Here is a 17,571-nt window from a genome sequence, read left to right on the forward strand (position 1 = left end):
ATTGGTTACCCTCCAGGACCCATGGGCAACGGGGGCAGTTATTACATTTAAATGTACCTCTAGAATGTCTATGCATAGGACTAGTAGATGTATAGTGACTATGCATTAAACGATCCCGAAGGGAACATGCTCTTCGAAAGACTAATTCGGGAGTAGGCCGTATATACTTAGCTAGAACATGATGCTCCGTGAGTAAATGCCAGTTTTTTGTGAGGATATTCCGAAGAGTTTTATGGTGAGCAGAATATGTTGTGATGAATCTCAATGATTCATTACTTGTCGTCTTAGGTCGTTTATGTAATAATGTGTCTCTTGGGTCAGACACGGCCTTATTAAAGGCTTTCCTCAAATTAGTGGGAGCATAGCCCCTGGCTAATAAACGGTCACGTAAGGCATCAGCTTGGACTTTAAAGTCAACGTCTCGGCTGCAGTTTCTGCGTAATCGCAGAAACTATGCAAACGGGATGCTGCGCACCAAGGGTTCCGGGTGGGCACTGGTGGCAAACAATAGAGTATTGCCTGCGGTGGGTTTGCGATAGAGATCCGTATATAGAGTGCCATCGGGCTGCTTTATGATAAAGAGATCCAAAAATGGAATCCGCTCTGTATCGAAGGTAAACGTAAATTTCAAATTGAATTCATTATTATCTAATTCTTGCATGAACTGGAGGAATCTTTCCTTAGTTCCAGTCCATACCATAAATAAATCATCTAAATAGCGATACCATAGAAGAGCGTCCTCCAGGAATGGAGCAAGTTTATCATCAGAGTGAATTTGTCTCTCCCAACCCCCCAAAAATAAATTTGCATACGCTGGGGCACAGGAGGTCCCCATGGCAACGCCTTGAGTTTGCAAATATAATTGGTCATTAAAGGTAAAGTAATTCTTTGTTAGTATAAATTCCAACAATGCTAAAATAAATTCATTAAATGGCCATGTATTGATCTCCTGCTCATACAAAAAGGATCCAGCCGTCCGGATGCCCTGCCCGTGGGGGATACTCGAGTAAAGAGCCTCGATATCGATCGCCACGAGCAGGGCATCCGGAGGGATCTGGATCCCCTCCAGTTGTTGCAACAAATCCGTCGTGTCCTTAATGTAAGAGGGGAGTCTTCGCACATGTGGCATTAGATAGGCGTCTACCAGTTTACTGGCATGGTCTGTCAATGAGTCAATCCCCGAGACAATTGGCCTACCAGGGGGTAATGGTAAATTTTTGTGCGTCTTCGGAAGAGCGTAGAAGGTAGGAACCATCGGAAATTTAGGGATCAGGAAATCTAATGTATCTTTGTCAATGAGGCCTGCCATAAATGCCTCAGTGCAGAGAAAACAGAGTTCCTGATGAAATGAATTAGGTACTGATTGGTCAATCGGACAATACCAGGTAGAGTTGTTGAGGATAGTCATACACATGGTCTGGTACTGGTGGTGTGTCATGACGACAATATTCCCACCTTTGTCCGACTGTTTGATGATCAAATCTGGATGTTTTTGTAAAGTTTTCAATGCTTGGATCTGTCCAACATCAAGATTAGGGGTAACATCATGCCAATGCTGTCGTTTCAGATCTCTTATTGTAGTTTGAAGAAAATTCCAGATGGTAGGACATATCATGAGGTCAGGGAATCTACAAGAACGTAATTTAAATTTCTTAGAAGCCACCTCTAAATGTTCTATGTGGGTGGATGAGGCTGTGTTGGGGGGGGGTGTAATTTGTGAAATAGGGTCTTCAATAGCTCCTTCATCGTAGAGGAGCATAAGATCCCGTAATGCCCGAAATTCCGCCATACTAAAGTGTTTAGTGCGTTCTGTAAGTTCGCGTTCTAGATTCAAATTGGTGCGATCTTTGTCAAATAAAAACTTAAATGTGAGATTCCGTGCAAACAAATATAAATCTTTTATGGTTTCATTAACTTTTAGTCTATCCAATGGGCAAAACCCTAGGCCCAAATGGAGTACTGACACCTGTTCGTCTGACAAACGATAGGGGGTCAGATTTAAGATATTACGGTTAGTGTCGGGTTGGGAATATGTGGTAGTGCTGGTGCTGGTTTGAGAATATAGGAGTCCAGATTCCCTTGTTGTTTTTTTAGATCTAAAAAAATCATGTCCTCATTTATTTTTGTGTGTTTATTAGTCATTAATGTTGAATTCAAGACCTTTGGGATAGTACCATGAAGTGTGGAGTGGCCCGTAGCCCCCTCTATTGAGGGAGTGACCTCAATAGGTATTTGTGTGGCAGGTGTACGTGCCGGTTTAGGGGGTTTGGAACCCTTCTTATCTTTTTTAGGGTTCACAGGTGGGGTGCCACCACCATAACGTAATCTTTTACGAGTAGAATTTGCTGTTGGGGTGACCGAAGGTCTAGGATTACTTGGTAATGAGTAAGTTGATGTCAAAGAGGAGTCAGATTCTATCTCCATTGTTGGATTACTAAAGGTATTATATCGAAGAGGAGGCTTTCTCCCCAAATTCCTGTTTGACCAACGGTATGCATAGCCTTCAGTAAAGGCAGATTTATCTCTATTAAATTTGATCTGTTTTTTTGTAATAATAGATTTATTCAGAATTTCCAACCGATCTCTTAATTCCTTCCATTTGGGATCAAAAGATGGGTTGTCCTTCAGGTACATATAATCAGTATTCAGTCGTTCAATCTCTTTATCCAATAAAGTCATATCCAAACTATATTGATTAATCAAAGTTTTCATGAGATCAAGACTACAATTAGTCAGGATGTTCTCCCAGTTTTTCCTAAAATCCGGTGAGGGGTCTTTTAGGGTTGGAAAAATTTGGTTTCGCAAACCTATAGGGCAAATACAGTCGGTAACGTACATCTTAAAGTATTCAATATGCCAATGTAGATGAGATTTACGTTTCAATAATCCATAAATCTTATAAAAATAGGTTTTCAAATCATCCTCAACTTTATGTTCATTAAGGCAAGCAGTTTTCAGATTTGTCATAAATTCTCCCCAATCAGTATTTAGGGTATCCATGACGGGAAGGTGGGGGAAGGATAAGGAAAGAGACAGTCCCTAAATTTTTCTATGGTGACGAAATATATAACAATAATTGTCATTACAATATGATAAATATTAGAGGCACTCCAACAATCAATCACCAATTAAGTTCCCCAATTAGGTGAATGAGTAAATGGGTGTGTTATCCACCCTATCCTAAATCACATATTATGAGTATCGCCTCTGGTCTAAATCATTATAAATATTGTATAACGTACCATCATCCAGAATTTGTAGTTTTTTTAAGAGAAAAAGGGTCGAATGGAAGTATCGGGTAGTCGCTCACACCAACCCCATATGTAGTTCCATTCAGCCCTATAATAGATTGGACTATACCGGTACTTGGTAATAGAAAAACATCAGTAGAATTTAAAATCGATATAATATTTAATCAAAATATAAAACAAGACAATAATGAAATATCACTTGAAGATTAATTGAAGAGTGATTGCTAGGTAATCCGTTCGGGCGTTCTATCAGACCGCCGAACGGACGCACCTGCGCAGTAGCGACTGATCAGTACGCCTGCGCGGTGCGGAGAGGCGCGCCACATGACGTCGGGCGGCGCCGACTTCCGGCGGACGCCAGACGCCGTGTGTGTTGGGGAGTCTATTTAACGGTCGAATTGACCGCCGAATGGACAGGTGCGCACGGACTCCATCAGGGCTGCATTAGGATATTGTCCCCGCTGACAGGTAACCACTATATATGATGCTATTTACTCATTTACGAATTTGTTTAAATTCTTTCTTTGACGTATTGGCTTGGTAATGCCTGCGGTCCTCTTACCTTCTTTATATTTAAATGTTTTATATCCCTTTTGCTGTACTGATGGCCATTAAGCTATCTAACAGTGGACCTGGTATTTGATACTCAGCGAATGGTACAATATCCTTGCAAGCCTGCTTAACCATTTTGGTGTCTTGTTTTTACACGATCTCTTGATTGGCTTTTTGGTAAGCCGACTCGCTTTTATTTTAACCCCCTTTGGAATTAAGGATTCTTACTTGGGTGAAGGGTTCCTCTCTATTTTTCTCTTCACATTACTTAATCCACATGGATACATTTGATTACTCACGTTTGAATTTTTACACATATATTTATATGAGATATTATGGTTCAAATCACTTTTTGATCTTATACCCTTGGAATTATATGTAGCCACTTCAACCTATTCCACCTTCACTCCTTCTCCCCTCCCTTCCTTCCCTCTCCCCCCCCCTTTTCCCCCCTTCCCCCCCCCCCCCTTTTCCTTTTCCCTTCCCCTTTCCCCCCCCCCTTTTTTTCTTCCCTCCCCTTTCCCCTCCCCCCTTCCCCTCTTCTTTCCCCCCCCCCTCTCTCCCCCCTTCCCCCCCCTTCTTTCTCTTGCCCCCCCCCCCCTCCCCTAAAATCACGGTTTCACCCATCACGAGGTCCTTCCTTTCTTCTCCCCCTTTCTCTCCTTCCCTTCCCTGTCTTTCTTTCCTTCCTTAATCCAAGATATACTTCTACCTAATTGATAAACGATTATAATATTATTTATCTAGAGCCGGCGCTTACCAATCCCCCATGTTCACCGTGGGGGGACTTTGTGGATCTCCTTGCCTGCAGCCTGTTCCTTGAAGTGGGGTGAGCGGATCTCCTTTTTTGCATATGGGGAATTTGTGTATGTAAAATCAATAACATCATGATAATTGTATTGCTTATAGTTTTACATGTGTGTATTATTTAATGATTGTGATACTTTTGTATAGATATCCTCCTGAAGAAGCGGGCCTTTTCCCGCGAAACTAGTCGAGGAAAATTATTGTGCATCCTCTACGGTTGAATGTTCCCTATGGAGAACCCGTCAGGAATACCTCAACTGTGATGTGCATATCATTGTACTTCTTCAAGTGATATTTCATTATTGTCTTGTTTTATATTTTGATTAAATATTATATCGATTTTAAATTCTACTGATGTTTTTCTATTACCAAGTACCGGTATAGTCCAATCTATTATAGGGCTGAATGGAACTACATATGGGGTTGGTGTGAGCGACTACCCGATACTTCCATTCGACCCTTTTTCTCTTTGTTGCCACCTAAGCGCCACACTTTTTTGTTTTAATTTGGGCCTGGTTTGTACCTGGATGGGAGACCGCCTGGGTTTTCCAAATGCTGCAGGCTTCTTTTTATGTTGTTGACTTGTTTTTTTTGTTTGTTTCCCAAGGTGACCATCTTGGCGTTTGTCAAGAGGGTTGAGCGTGCATTTGATCTCAGAGGCTAAGCAGGGTTGGGACCTGGTTAGAACCTGGATGGGAGACCGCCTGGGATTTCTCGATGCCATAGGCTTTAGTTTTAAGTTGTTGGCATTGACTTATTTTTTTTAATTTTATTATTCTTTTATTAAGTAGAACATAAATATAACAGTCAACCATACAGCATGACCCAGGGTCACAATTACATGGTAACAAAACATAGGCAGCCAAATAACTCTGGGTTCTCAGAGGGGAGTCCTACGGTTTCATGCAGAAAAGAGAGAAACCCCACCTCCGACATGTAGTACAGAACTACTGAGTAACGGAGTAGTGCAGCTCCGTTCAGACAAATGTAATCATGGAGAACAACTGGGACCACAGCGAGCCAGCTTATCATGACCTACGTGAACCAGAGTAAAATATGAGCCGGTCATGTCCAGAACCCTGGGGTTCTTCTGGGTCCCGAAGGCTAGTAAGGAGACAAGGCATAGTCAAAAGGGAGGACGGGGGAAGAAGAGAGTGCAAAGACAGAGAGAGAGGAGTTGGGGGGGTGGCGGCGGGAAAAAAAAGAAAAATAAAGACAAAAAGGGAGGGGGGGAATGCCACCCAGGGCAGACATGGCCTACGTAGGTAAACGTTAGATGTTCAGTCATTTTCTGGGACAGAGGCACTGCTCACCTCCCAAACGTAGTCTCGAGTACCAGTAAAATACCTCCAGGGCCTCCATGTAACACTAAATGCCTCTTCAGTGTTGTGAAGGGTGGCGGTCAATTCTTCCATCCGGAGAATATGATTGACTTTGGAATACCACAGCACCTTGGATGGGGGCTGAGGCTGCCTCCACAGTGTGGGAATGCAGGCCCGGGCAGCATTCAGGAGTTGCATCGTGAGGGTTTTTTTGTATTTTCGAACAGGCTGTTCGGTCAAGTGTAGAAGGCACGCTGCTGGGAACCCAAAAGTTCCTCAAGGCCGGGCATGCCCAGAAAAGGTGTCCCATGGTCCCCGTATCTGAATTTCACCTCCAACAAACATCCGGGATCGATCTATCCATTTTATTCAGAAGGTATGGGACTCTATACCAGCGTGAGACTATCTTGTATCCTGATTCTTGATATTGGTTTGCGATGGAAGCTTTATGTACTAAGGTCAGGATCATCCCTATCTGTTGTGGGGTAAATGTGATGCCTAAGTCCCTGTCCCATTTGTGGATAAATGGTGGGGGTCGACTCCTCCTCCTGACTACTCAATAGGTTGTACAGGAGGGAGAGGGTGTGTCGCACAGGTTCCCTTTTGTGACAGATGGATTCATAGGGTGTCAGGTCTCTAGGAGTGTAGGGGGCCCTTTGTATGGCCAGAAGAAAGTGACGAAGTTGATAAGCACTAAACAAGTCAAGCGGAGGGTCAGAAAGCTCGGCGACAGTTTGCGTGGTCGGGAGCCCTCCCGAGGGCCACACCTCTCCCAGACGCTGTTTCCCCACCACTGTCAACTGTCGCAGTTTCTTGCTGGTAAATCCCGGTGGGAAGTCTGGATAACCTATAACCGGAGTCATTGGTGATGGCAGGGGAGCAATGTGTGTGCAGCGGAACAACCTCCGCACAACAGCCAACGTAGCTCCTACTACGGGGTGACCTCTGAGGTCTTTTGGTAGGGAGGACAGGAGCCACGGGGAGGTCAATAGGGGAATAGATCCATCCTCAATCTCCATCTCCACCCACTGCTTGTGTGGGCCATTACAATGCCAATCAACGACTCTCGCTAGCAGAGTCACTCTGTAGTATTGTCTGAGATCTGGGAGACCCAGACCCCCCTTGTCCTTTGGTCTGGCAAGCAATTGCAAACGGGCTCTGGGCGGTTTGCGCGCCCAAATAAAGTCCCGGAGCAGCACCTGAGTTGTCTGAAAAAAATTGGGGGTAACCAGATCGGTAATGTCTGGAACATGTATAAGATCCGCGGGAGGGCCGTCATTTTGAATGCATTACCGAACCAGGTCAGTGTTAAAGCATGCCAGTTTCCCAAATCAGATTTCAGTCTATCCAGGAGAGGGACAAAATTAAGAGGAGTGGAGCCTCTTGGCCTCACCATCCGGGACAGATATATTCAATACAGCTGACTTGGCGCAATTGATTTTATAGTTTGATAGGCTGCCGTATCGCTGTAGAGATGCAAGTATATTGGGAAGCAAAATGTGTGGATTGGAGACGGAAAAAATTAGATCGTCAGCGTACGCCGCAATTTTGTGGTGTGGTGTGCCGAGGGTTTGGATATGCCAGTAATATTCGGGTCATTCCGAACGTGACACATAAGTGGTTCCAGTGTCAGAATAAAAATGAGGGGAGACAGAGGGCACCCCTGCCTCGTCCCATTAGTTATGGGGAAAGAGTCCGAGCACCACTCGTTCACTCGTACCGCTGCCGGCGGCGTGGAGTAAAGCGGGTTGAGAGTGCCTGAAGAGATTGCCTATGGCCACATCACTCTGAAAGCACCCAATCTCGTCTGATCTTGGAGGCTAAGACGAGTCGGGCCTGGTTAGTACCTGTAGGCTTCTTTTTATGTTGTTGGCGTTGATTCGTTTTTTTTTTTTTGCTTGTTTCCCAAGGTGACCATCTTGGCATTTGTCAAGAGGGTTGAGAGTGCCCAAAGAGATCGCTTACAGCAGCATCACCCTGAAAGAGCCCTATCTCTTCTCTTCTCTGAGGCTAAGAAGGGTTGGGCCTAGTTAGTACCTGGATGGGAGATGGCGTTGGAATACTAGGTGCCGTATTCTTCTTTTTATGTTGTTGACATTGACCTGTTTTTTTTTTCACTTGTTTCCCAAGGTGACCATCTTGGCGTTTGTCAAGAGGGTTGAGAGTGCCCGAAGAGATCACCTATGGCCCCATCACCCTGAAAGCACCCAATCTCGTCTGATCTTGGATGCTAAACAGTGTCGGGCCTGGTTAGTACCTGGATGGGAGACCGCCTGGGAATACTAGGTGCCATAGGCTTTTTTTTTTATTTTTTTTATTTAGTAGTATGCGACATACAATGCAAAGGCAACTTCACATAATGTGTGATACAAATAGTTACAAACAAACGATCATATTGCATGGATATCAGAGCCAATGGTAAGAAGTTCGAGGAGAATAGCACGTGTACAGCTTTGCGGTCATATGAAGATGAGATTAAAGCTCCATCTCGTTGGGATCCTCTACCACTTAAAATATTATTGATACTAGCCCTGCTACCCTCGAAGAGTTTAGATATCCATAGATAGGGGAAGAGTATTGTGTAGTAGTCAAATGGGGTCGGAACAAATACATTTTCTTTTCCTTTTTTGAGTTAAGAAGGGAAATAGTAGAACTGAAAGGAGGGAGAAGGGGAAAGAGAAGATTGGGGAAGGAAATGGCAGAAAAGGAAAATAAGGGGTAAGGGGGTGTCGTGGGTAGAGTGGATAGGGTGGGACCCCACCACTCCCAGGGAGCAAGAGACGCCCTCGGCTCACCAGCTCATCAGCTGTCCAACGTTTGGAACAGCGATCTCCAACGATCACCATGAGCTTACTATGTCTCGCGGAGGTATTCTTCCGAAAAGCGAAACTGGGTCCAGTAGAACCATCTGTTCCCATGCTCCTCCGTTTTATCCCTCATTGTGGCAGTCAGGTCTTCCATTCGTTCAATATCATTTACCCTTGCGAACCACTGGGTCACCATTGGAGCAGATTGCTCTTTCCACTGACTTGGGATGCAGGCCCTAGCTGCATTGAGGAGATGTTTAAGTAAGGACTTATGATAACGCTTTCTCGACATAGGAGTTAGATTGAGAAGAACTGCTGCGGGATCATTGGCTAAGGAAATGTCTGTGAACTTGTGGATGAGTCTCAGGACAGGCTGCCAGAATGTTTGTAATTTAGGGCATTCCCAAAAAATGTGGAGAATGGTGCCAGCCTGTTGCTCACAGTGACAGCAGCGGTCAGATTGACCTGGGAATATTTTGGCCAACACCACCGGTGTACGATACCAGCGTGTGATCAGCTTATATGAGATCTCCTGATATTTACTGCAGAGTGACGACTTATGGGCGAAAAAGAGTATTCTGTCCTTCTGTGGTTTGGAGAATGTAGTTTGTAAGTCCCTTTTCCATTTAGCTAGGAAGGGTGGATCCGTGGAGGATTGTGCGTCTGTCAGGATTTGGTAGGACCTAGAGAGGGAACCACGAATTGGGCCATCATCCAGGCAAAGTTCCTCGAAGGGGTGGAATTGTCTAGAGAAGAACGAATGGTTAGGTAGTGATCCGAGGAAATGGATTAGCTGTCTAGCTCTCCAGCTATCCATTGCAACAGGTACTTGCTCTAGCAGTATGGTCCCCATGGGAATCAAGCCCGTGGGTCCAAGAAATAGGGCTGCTCTCAGAAGCCCTTTCGGGGCTTGCCTGGTAAAGGCCTGGTCAGACAGGCCCGGAGGGAATCTAGGATGTCCAATAATTGGGGTCATAGGAGAAGGGAAGTTAGTCAGGTGGGAAAGGTGAAAAAAACTATCCATCTCGGCGAGCGAGGGGCCAATTAACGGGTGAGTAGTCACACAGGGCTCCAATGGCCTCCCCGCCCAAGGCAGACCAGCCAGTGGAACCCACGCCATCTCCTGCTCTAGCTTGACCCATAGCTTCAGTTCCCCATGCCGGTGTCTTATCACATATGGTCCCCCATCGCATAGTGTCCGCTGTGTACTGCGCATGTGCAGTACACAGCAACACAGATTCTGAAAATTGCCGAGCATGAACGGCGCCTGCGCACTGAGTCCAGGTTCTATCCCTACTATCCAAGTGGACATAGAGTAAGAATATAAAAGAGCCGAGCGCAGCGAGGCTGAGCCCGAAGCGTGACGAGCAAAGCTCGCCTGCGAGGGGCCCTCTAATATTCACAACCCTATGTCCGTTTGGATGGTGGGGCTACCACCTCCACTCACCGCGCAGGTGCCGTTCAGCTTCAGAGATTTTCCGAAGCTTCGTCTGCTCCGTACTGCGCATGCGCAGTACGGCGCAGACACTATATCATGGCCGGACAGTATATGGCAGAACACCGGCACCAGTCAACCACCGGTTTCATGTGCGTCGCTGTGTAATATAGAGCAGGGTCCGGGAAGCCAATACCTCCCCGCAATTTCGGTCACAATAGCATTGCCCTACCAATACGCATATGTTTTCTTCTTGGCTTATTTTTATGTTGTTGGCTTTGACCTGTTTTTTTTAGCTTGTTTCCCAAGGTGACCATCTTGGCCTTTGTCAAGAGGCTTCAGAGTGCCCAAAGAGAGTGCCTAAGGCCAAATCACCCTGAAAGAGCCCAATCTCATCTGATCTCAGAGGCTAAGCAGCGATGGGCCTGGTTAGTACCTGGATGGGAGACAGCTTGGGAATACCAGGTGCCGTAGGCTTCTCATTGTGTTGTCGGCGTTGACCTGTTTTTTTCCCCTTGTTTCCCAAGGTGACCATCTTGGCATGTGTCAAGAGGGTTGAGAGTGCACAAAGAAATTGCCTAGGAGCACAACACCCTGAAAGCGCCCAATCTCGTTTGGTCTCAGAGGCTAAGCAGGGTTGGGCCTGGTTTGTACCTGGATGGGAGACCGCCTGGGTTTTCCAGATGCCACAGGCTTATTTTTATGTTGTTGGTGTTGACCTGTTTTTTTCGCTTGTTTCCCAAAGTGATCATCTTGGCATTTGTCAAGAGGGTTGAGAGTGCCTAAAGAGATCGCTTACAGCCGCATCACCCTGAAAGCACCCTATCTCTTCTGATCTCAGAGGCTAAGAAGGGTTGGGCCTAGTTAGTACTTGAATGGGAGACGGCCTTGGAATACCAGGTGCCGTATTCTTCTTTTTATGTTGTTGGCGTTGACCTGTTTTTTTTCGCTTGTTTCCCAGGGTGACTATCTTGGCATTTTTCAAGAGGGATGAGAGTGCCCAAAGAGATTGCCTATGGGCACATCACCCTGAAAGCGCCCAATCTCCGCTGATCTCAGAGGCTAGAAAGGGTCGTGCCTTGTTAATACCTGGATGGGAGACCGCCTGGAAATACTCGGTGCGGTAGGCTTCTTTCTATGTTGTTGGCCTTGACTTGTTTTTTTTGTTTGTTTCCCAAGGTGACCATCTTGGCGTTTGTCAAGAGGGTTGAGCATGCCTGAAAAAATCTACTATGGCTGCATCAGCCTGAAAGAGCCAAATCTCATTTGATCTCAGAGGCTAAGCAGGGTTGGGACCTGGTTAGTACCTGGATGGGAGACCGCCTGGGATTTCTCGATGCCATAGGCTTTTTTTTTAAGTTGTTGGCATTCACTTATTTTTTGTTTTATTCTTTTATTAAGTATAAGTAGAACAACATAAATATAACAGTCAACTATACAGCATGACCCAGGGTCACAATTACATGGTAACAAAAAATAGGCAGCCAAATAACTCTGGGTTCTCAGAGGGGAGTCCTAGAGTTTCATGCAGAAAAGAGAGAAACCCCACCTCCGACATGTAGTACAAGTATAACTAATGCAGCTCCGTTCGGACAAATGTAATCATGGAGAACAACTGGGACCACCGCGAGCCAGCTTATCATGACCTATGTGAACCAGAGTAAAATATGAGCCGGTCGTGTCCAGAACCCTGGGGTTCTTCTGGGTCCCAAAGGCTAGTAAGGAGACAAGGCATAGTCAAAAGGGAGGACGGGGGAAGAAGAAAGTGCAAAGACGGAGAGAGAGGAGGGGGGGGGGATGGCGGCGGGGAAAAAAAGGAAAAATAAAGACAAAAAGGGAGGGGGGGGGGAATGCCACCCAGGGCAGACATGGCCTACGTAGGTAAACGTTAGATGTTCAGTCTTTTTCTGGGACAGGGGCGCTGCTCACCTCCCGAATGTAGTCTCAATTACCAGTAAAATACCTCCAGGGCCTCCATGTAACACTAAATGCCTCTTCAGTGTTGTGAAGGGTGGCGGTCAATTCTTCCATCCGGAGAATATGATTGACTTTGGAATACCACAGCACCTTGGATGGGGGCTGAGGCTGCCTCCACAGTGTGGGAATGCAGGCCCGGGCGGCGTTCAGGAGTTGCATCGTGAGGGTTTTTTTGTATTTTCGAACAGGCTGTTTGGTCAAGTGTAGAAGGCACGCTGCTGGGTTGTCTGCGATATCTACATTTCTGAGAGTTTTTTTATTGTCCCGGTCACCTCCACCCAAATGTTCCTCAAGGCCGGGCATGCCCAGAAAATGTGTCCCATGGTCCCCGTATCTGAATTGCACCTCCAACAAACATCCGGGATCGATCTATTCATTTTATTCAGAAGGTATGGGACTCTATACCAGCGTGAGACTATCTTGTATCCTTATTCTTGATATTGGTTTGCGATGGAAGCTTTATGTACTAAGGTCAGGATCTTCCCTATCTGTTGTGGGGTAAATGTGATGCCTAAGTCCCTCTCCCATTTGTGGATAAATGGTGGGGGTCGACTCCTCCTCCTGACTACTCAATAGGTTGTACAGGAGGGAGAGGGTGTGTCGCACAGGTTCCCTTTTGTGACAGATGGATTCATAGGGTGTCAGGTCTCTAGGAGTGTAGGGGGCCCTTTGTATGGCCAGAAGAAAGTGACGAAGTTGATAAGCACTAAACAAGTCAAGCAGAGGGTCAGAAAGCTCGGCGACAGTTTGCGTGGTCGGGAGCCCTCCCGAGGGCCACACCTCTCCCAGACGCTGTTTCCCCACCACTGTCAACTGTCGCGGTTTCTTGCTGGTAAATCCCGGTGGGAAGTCTGAATTACCTATAACCGGAGTCATTGGTGATGGCAGGGGAGCAATGTGTGTGCAGCGGAACAACCTCCGCACAACAGCCAACGTAGCTCCCACTACGGGGTGACCTCTGAGGTCTTTTGGTAGGGAGGACAGGAGCCACGGGGAGGTCAATAGGGGAATGGATCCATCCTCAATCTCCATCTCCACCCACTGCTTGTGTGGGCCATTACAATGCCAATCAACGACTCTCGCTAGCAGAGTCACTCTGTAGTATTGTCTGAGATCTGGGAGACCCAGACCCCCCTTGTCCTTTGGTCTGGCAAGCAATTGCAAACGGGCTCTGGGCGGTTTGCACGCCCAAATAAAGTCCCGGAGCAGCACCTGCAGTTGTCTGAAAAAAATTGGGGGTAACCGGATCGGTAATGTCTGGAACATGTATAAGATCTGCGGGAGGGCCGTCATTTTGAATGCATTACAGCGCCCGAACCAGGTCAGTGTTAAAGCATGCCAGTTTCCCAAATCAGATTTCAGTCTATTCAGGAGAGGGACAAAATTAAGCGGGTACAATTGCGCTAAATCCGCTGCGATGTCAACGCCCAGGTAACGTATAGATAACGTATATTCAGCCCAGTAGAATGGAAAAGCGGAGTGGAGCCTCTTGGCCTCACCATCCGGGACCGATATATTCAATACAGCTGACTTGGCGCAATTGATTTTATAGTTTGATAGGCTGCCGTATCACTGGAGAGACGCAGGTATATTGGGAAGCAAAATGTGTGGATTGGAGACGGAAAAAATTATAACATCAGCGTACGCCGCAATTTTGTGGTGTGCCGAGGGTTTGGATATGCCAGTAATATTCGGGTCATTCCGAACGTGACACATAAGTGGTTCCAGTGTCAGAATAAAAATTAGGGGAGACAGATGGCACCCCTGCCTCATCCCATTAGTGATGGGGAAAGAGTCCGAGCAGCACTCGTTCACCCGTACCGCTGCCGACTGTGTGGAGTAAAGCGACATCATCATGTTGGGGCCAAGACCTATATGTTCCAGGGTGGCCTGCACAAAGTGCCAGGCCACCCTGTCAAAGGCCTTCTCCGCGTCCGTTGACAACATAAGCAAGGGCCTTCCCTGTACATGCGCCGCATGGATTAAATTGAGGACTCGGGCCGTATTGTCTCTAGCTTCCGACTTATTTTTATTTTTTTTGCTTGTTTCCCAAGGTGACCATCTTGGCGTTTGTCAAGAGGGTTGAAAGTGCCTGAAGAGATTGCCTACGGGCACATCACCCTGAAAGCACCTGATCTCGTTTGATGTTGGAGGCTAAGAAGAGTAGGGCCTTGTTTAGTACCTGGATGGAAGACCGCCTGGGAATACCAGGTGTCGTAGACTTCTTTTTATTTTGTTGGCGTTGACCTGTTTTTTTTTCGCTTGTTTCCCAAAGTGACCATCTTGGTGTTTCTCAAGAGGGTTGAGAGTGCCTGAAGAGATTGCCTATGGCCACATCACTCTGAAAGCACCCAATCTCGTCTGATCTTGGAGGCTAAGAAGAGTCGGGCCTGGTTAGTACCTGGATGGGAGACCACCTGGGAATACCAGTTATTGTAGGCTTCTTTTTATGTTGTTGGCGTTGATTCGTTTTTTTTTTTGCTTGTTTCCCAAGGTGACCATCTTGGCATTTGTCAAGAGGGTTGAGAGTGCCCAAAGAGATCGCTTACAGCAGCATCACCCTGAAAGAGCCCTATCTCTTCTCTTCTCTGAGGCTAAGAAGGGTTGGGCCTAGTTAGTACCTGGATGGGAGATGGCGTTGGAATACCAGGTGCCGTATTCTTCTTTTTATGTTGTTGACATTGACCTGTTTTTTTTTCGCTTGTATCTCAAGGTGACTATCTTGGCATTTGTCAAGAGGGTTGAGAATGCCCAAAGAGATTGCCTATGGGCACATAACCCTGAAAGCGCCCGATCTCCTCTGATCTCAGAAGCTAAACAGGGTTGGGCCTTGCTAGTACCTGGATTGGAGACCACCTGGGAATACTAGGTGCTGTAGGCTTCTTTTTATGTTGTTGGCCTTGTCCTGTTTTTTTTTTCACTTGTTTCCCAAGGTGACCATCTTGGCGTTTGTTAAGAGGGTTGAGAGTGCCCGAAGAGATCACCTACGGCCCCATCACCCTGAAAGCGCCCAATTTCGTCTGATCTCGGATGCTAAACAGTGTCGGGCCTGGTTAGTACCTGGATGGGAGACCGCCTGGGAATACCAGGTGCCATAGGCTTTTTTTTTATTTATTTATTTTTTATTTAGTAGTATGCGACATACAATGCAAAGGCAACTTCACAGAATGTGTGATACAAATAGTTACAAACAAACGATCATATTGCATGGATATCAGAGCCAATGGTAAGAAGTCCGAGGAGAATAGCACGTGTACAGCTTTGTGGTCATATCAAGATGAGATTAAAGCTCCATCTCGTTGGGATCCTCTACCACTTAAAATATTATTGATACTAGCCCTGCTACCCTCGAAGAGTTTAGATATCCATAGATAGGGGAAGAGTATTGTGTAGTAGTCAAATGGGGTCGGAACAAATACATTTTCTTTTCCCTTTTTTGAGTTAAGAAGGGAAATAGTAGAACTGAAAGGAGGGAGAAGGGGAAAGAGAAGATTGGGGAAGGAAATGGCAGAAAAGGAAAATAAGGGGTAAGGGGGTGTCGTGGGTAGAGTGGATAGGGTGGTGTCCCCTCCCAGGGAGCAAGAGACGCCCTCGGCTCACCAGCTCATCAGCTGTCCAACGTTTGGAACAGCGATCTCCAACGATCACCATGAGCTTACTATGTCTTGCGGAGGTATTCTTCCGAAAAGTGAAACTGGGTCCAGTAGAACCATCTGTTCCCATGCTCCTCCGTTTTATCCCTCATTGTGGCAGTCAGGTCTTCCATTTGTTCAATATCATTTACCCTTGCGAACCACTGGGTCACCATTGGAGCAGATTGCTCTTTCCACTGACTTGGGATGCAGGCCCTAGCTGCATTGAGGAGATGTTTAAGTAAGGACTTATGATAACGCTTTCTCGACATAGGAGTTAGATTGAGAAGAACTGCTGCGGGATCATTGGCTAAGGAAACGTCTGTGAACTTGTGGATGAGTCTCAGGACAGGCTGCCAGAATGTTTGTAATTTAGGGCATTCCCAGAAAATGTGGAGAATGGTGCCAGCCTGTTGCCCACAGTGACAGCAGCGGTCAGATTGACCGGGGAATATTTTGGCCAACACCACCGGTGTACGATACCAGCGTGTGATCAGCTTATATGAGATCTCCTAATATTTACTGCAGAGTGATGACTTATGGGCGAAAAAGAGTATTCTGTCCTTCTGTGGTTTGGAGAATGTAGTTTGTAAGTCCCTTTTCCATTTAGCTAGGAAGGGTGGATCCGTGGAGGATTGTGCGTCTGTCAGGATTTGGTAGGACCTAGAGAGGGAACCACGAATTGGGCCATCATCCAGGCAAAGTTCCTCGAAGGGGTGGAATTGTCTAGAAAAGAACGAATGGTTAGGTAGTGATCCGAGGAAATGGATTAGCCGTCTAGCTCTCCAGCTATCCAATGCAACAGGTACTTGCTCTAGCAATATGGTCCCCATGGGAATCAAGCCCGTGGGTCCAAGAATTAGGGCTGCTCTCAGAAGCCCTTTCGGGGCTTGCCTGGTAAAGGCCTGGTCAGACAGGCCCGGAGGGAATCTAGGATGTCCAATAATTGGGGTCATAGGAGAAGGGAAGTTAGTCAGGTGGGAAAGGTGAAAAAAACTATCCATCTCGGCGAGCGAGGGGCCAGTTAACGGGTGAGTAGTCACACAGGGCTCCAATGGCCTCCCCGCCCAAGGCAGACCAGCCAGTGGAACCCGCGCCATCTCCTGCTCTAGCTTGACCCATAGCTTCAGTTCCCCATGCCGGTGTCTTATCACATATGGTCCCCCATCGGATAGTGTCCGCTATGTACTGCGTATGCGCAGTACACAGCAACACAGATTCCGAAAATTGGCGAGCATGAACGGCGCCTGCGCACTGATTCCAGGTTCTATCCCCACTATCCAAGTGGACATAGAGTAAGAATATAAAAGAGCCGAGCGCAGCGAGGCCAAGCCCGAAGCGTGGAAGCAAAGCTCGCCTGCGAGGGGCCCTCTAATATTCACATCCCTATGTCCGTTTGGATGGTGGGGCTACCACCTCCACTCACCGCGCAGGCGCCGTTCAGCTTCGGAGATTTTCCGAATCTTCGTCTGCTCCGTACTGCGCATGCGCAGTACGGCGCGGACACTATATCATGGCCGGACAGTATATGGCAGAACACCAACACCAGTCAACCGGTGTCATGTGCGTCGCTGTGTAATATAGAGCAGGGTCCGGGAAGCCAATACCTCCCCGCAATTTCGGTCGCAATAGCATTGCCCTACCAATACGCATATGTTTTCCGCGCCAGAGGAACTTGATAAAGATTGAGCGAACCGCTTGAAATAAAGTCTGGGGTATTTTGATAGGTAAGGCTTGTAGTAGATACAGAAGTCGTGGCATCGCGTTCATCTTCAACACATTACAGCG

At 46.7% G+C, this 17,571-nt stretch overlaps 5 pseudogenes; all 5 read left to right on the plus strand.

The window, feature by feature from the left end:
* Positions 1–8,111: 8,111 nt before the first annotated feature.
* On the plus strand, positions 8,112–8,230 carry LOC143931403 (5S ribosomal RNA; annotated as a pseudogene).
* Positions 8,231–10,532: 2,302 nt separating this feature from the next.
* LOC143931727 (5S ribosomal RNA) lies at positions 10,533–10,651 on the plus strand (annotated as a pseudogene).
* A 3,823-nt stretch (positions 10,652–14,474) lies between these two features.
* Positions 14,475–14,593, plus strand: LOC143932091 (5S ribosomal RNA; annotated as a pseudogene).
* Positions 14,594–14,913: 320 nt separating this feature from the next.
* LOC143931290 (5S ribosomal RNA) lies at positions 14,914–15,032 on the plus strand (annotated as a pseudogene).
* A 101-nt stretch (positions 15,033–15,133) lies between these two features.
* On the plus strand, positions 15,134–15,252 carry LOC143932575 (5S ribosomal RNA; annotated as a pseudogene).
* Positions 15,253–17,571: the final 2,319 nt, after the last annotated feature.

Source organism: Lithobates pipiens, unplaced genomic scaffold (genome assembly GCF_037356315.1).
Source record: "Lithobates pipiens isolate NorthernLeopardFrog02 unplaced genomic scaffold, aLitPip1_a1.2 Scaffold_25, whole genome shotgun sequence".
NCBI classification, from domain to species: Eukaryota; Metazoa; Chordata; class Amphibia; order Anura; family Ranidae; genus Lithobates; species Lithobates pipiens.